Raw genomic sequence first — 3,334 nt, 5'->3', positions numbered from 1 at the left:
GGAGTCTCACTCTGTCACCTAGGCTGGAGTGCAGTGGCATGCTCACGGCCACTGCAGCCTTGATCTCCTGGGCTCAAGTGATCCTTCAGTCTCAGCCTTCCAAGTAGCTGGAACTAGAGGCACACACCACTGCACCTGGCTAATTTTTTAATTTACTGTAGAGACAAGGACTTGCCAAGTTGTCCAGGCTGGTCTGGAACCCATGGGCTCAGGCAATCCTCTTGCCTCTACCTCCCAAAATGCTGGAATTACAGGGGTGAGCCACCATGCCTGGCTGAATACCATTCTAAGAAAGATGTGGTGGTGCAGAACTTAGAAAGGATTTTATTGGGAAGCAGATATTTAAGTTTTTTGAATACTTAATGTATTATTCTGGCTCAAAGCCCAAAAAGTATTATAGAGCATGTAGTGAAAAAATCTCACTTTCACCCCATCATCCAACTTCCCAGCTAGTTCTCTCAACAAACATTATTAGTTTTGGGGGTATCTTTCTAGAAATGTTTTATGTATGTAAAAACAACTGTATGTTTTTGTAATTTTTTTTCCTTTTTACAAAAATGATAGTAGACCATGCGCCACACAGTCACACAGTTCTTTCCATTTTTTATTTGTTTATATCTATTAGGGAATTTCTCTATAACAGTACATGAAGAGCTTGAAGGAAGGTTGCTGAGGAAGTAAAATTACTAGCTCTGGTCTGTGTGTTAAGAAGTTGTAGTAGTCAGGGATAACTTAGAAAAGGCTGAGGCAGACGGATCGCCGGAGCCCAGCAGGTCGAGGCTGCAGTGACCGGGAGCGGCCACTGCACTCCAGTCTGGGTGACACAGTGAGACTCCAACTCAAAAAAAAAAAAAGAAAAGAAAAGTGTTTCCTTTTAATTTGACCTTCAAAACTCACCTTACGCCTGGCATAGTGGCTCATGGGTGTGTGTGTGGTGGGGGTTGCTTGAGGCCAGGAGTTTGAGACCAACCTGGGCAACAAAGCGAGACCCTCGTCTCTACAAAAATACAAAAAAATAAAATGGGTGTGGTTGTGTGTGCCTTTAGATCTAACTACTCCGGGGGGCTGAAGCAGAAGCATCACTTTAGCCCAGGAGGTCGAGGTTGTAGTAAACCATGATGGTGCCACTACACTCTTTGGGTGACAAAACCTGTCTCAAAAATAACCAAAAAAAAAAAACCCTCACCTTAGATGATCCTGCCTTTCTTGCCTCAAACTTTATTTTTTTATTTTTTTGAGTTGGAGTCTCACTCTGTCGCCCAGACTGGAGTGCAGTGGCTTCTCCTGGCCACCACAGCCTCTACCTGCTGACTTCCGGCGATCCTTCCGCCTCAGTCTTCTAAGTAGCTGGAACTACAGGCGCGCGCTACCACGCCCGGCTGATTTTTTTATATATATTGTAGAGATGAGGTCTTGCCAAGTTGCCCAGGCAGGTCTCGAACCCATGGGCTCAGGCAATCCACTCACCTCAGCCTCACAAGGCGTGGGATTACAGGCTGAGCCACCGAGCCCGGCACCTCAAACTTCTTAAACCACCCTCGAGCTAAACACAGGTGAGGCTGTATGCTATAAAGCTCAGCTTTATTGTATATTTCTCACTATTTCCACTCACTCTTTATTCATTTCCCTCTTTACCTCTGCTCAGGAAGGCTTTTCTGATTTGCCCTCCCCTAAAGACTGAGTTGGGGGGGGCCTCCCCTTTCCCTAGTTATCTTCATTAAAGCATCTAGTACACTCTACTGTAATTACATGTTTTCTCGCAAGTTTTCTTATTTTACTAGAAGTCCTTTCTATGTGCAGGACACATTGCTAGCTGTTTTGGAGATACATTAGTTCTTTTGAATACTTAATATATTCACCTGGTTTAAAGCCCAAAATGTGTTATAGATACGTGACCTCATGATCTCTTTCTGTCATTAAGGAGAGTCAGGGAGACAGGATAGACACATAAACAGATAACTAGTATTGACTTAATGACAATTCAGTGTGGTATGATTGGTATGAGTGCCATGTGAGTCACTGGCAGCTGGGGCAGTTCAGAAGAACTTATTGGAAGAAGTGGTACCTAATTGAGTAGTGAAGGACTATAATATCTTGTGTGAGAAGATAAACAGATGTGTTGAGGTTTTTTTTTAATGGGAGAAAAGGGAACAAAGCAGAAGGAAATGGGAAATGGGATAAATAGAACTTGGGTAAGTACTGGAAGTGGGAAATGGTGGAGAAGATGAGGTATGCACTAAGTCATATGACAGAATCTAAGCTGGGAAATGAGAAATGCTGAGAAAGTGTGAGTCACTCAAAAGGAACACTGAGAAACACTATGAAATACTAAAGGAGGGAGGGGGACAGTCCTTAGAGAGCCAGTGTGAACAGAGGCACAAGAGATAAATATACCCTTAGGCATTTGTAGCCTAACTCCAGGTCTTGTGGAGAGTGGGCAGGCCAGCAGAGACTCAGCCTCCTTATTCCTCCATAGTTGCTGAATCTAATTGGCCTGCTGTTTCCTGGGGAGGTGTGGTGACTTCCCTCCCATGATATAAGAGGTTTCCTTTAAACTTTCTTTTCAGTGGCTAATTTATTTACTGGACTTGCATATTGGGAATGTGACTCTCTACATATTTATAAAATTCCACTCCAACCAACAGAACTTGGATGCCCCCCTAGAGTCCATTTTAGTGGAATTTTTGCCTTCTATTGTGGTGAGAAAAGAATCCTGGTGTTATACTGAAGTTGTTTCCAGTTGGAATTGTAGATTATATCAGAGTTTACCCAAAGAGTTACCATGCCTGTTGTTTTAATTTGAAAGTCTTTTATATACTTAACAAGAAACTCACTGAAATCTCGAGGTTGCCCTTTTGGGATCTGAGTATAAAAGAAGACCAATTCTACTATTAGAATGAAGTAAAAATACAGTCATTTCTTTTTGTAATCAATGTTTATTCAGTTGTACAATTTTTTTTGAGTTGAAGTCTCACTCTATCGCCCAGGCTGGAGTGCAGTGGCATACTCACAGCCACTGCAGCCTCCACCTGCTGGGCTCAGGCGATCCTTCCACCTCAGCCTTCCAAGTAGCTGGAACTACAGGAACATGCCACCATGCCTGGCTAATTTTTTAAATTTATTGTAGAGATGGATCTTGCCAAGTTGTTCAGGCTGGTCTCAAACCCCTGAGCTCAGGTAATCCTCTCGCCTCAGCCTCTCAAGGTACTGGGATTACAGGCTTGAGCCACTGTGCCCGGCCAGTTGTGCAGTTTTAAAAACCTCTATATTAGCTGAGCTCGGTGGCTCAGCCTGTAATCCTGCGCCTTTGGGAGGCTGAGGTGAGTAGATTGCC

The 3,334-nt window shown here is 43.6% G+C and overlaps 1 protein-coding gene across 2 annotated transcripts in view; it reads left to right on the top strand.

Annotated features, from left to right (window-relative positions):
* The window catches only part of CUL4B (cullin 4B), a 43,768-nt gene that overhangs the window by 11,513 nt on the left and 28,921 nt on the right, over positions 1–3,334 (top strand). The gene's annotated exons all lie outside the window — the stretch shown is intronic.

The sequence above is a fragment of the Carlito syrichta genome, unplaced genomic scaffold (assembly GCF_000164805.1).
Source record: "Carlito syrichta isolate Samal-C Ts95f unplaced genomic scaffold, Tarsius_syrichta-2.0.1 Scaffold315361, whole genome shotgun sequence".
Classification (NCBI taxonomy): domain Eukaryota; kingdom Metazoa; phylum Chordata; class Mammalia; order Primates; family Tarsiidae; genus Carlito; species Carlito syrichta.
This window is presented reverse-complemented; position numbering and strand designations above follow the sequence as displayed.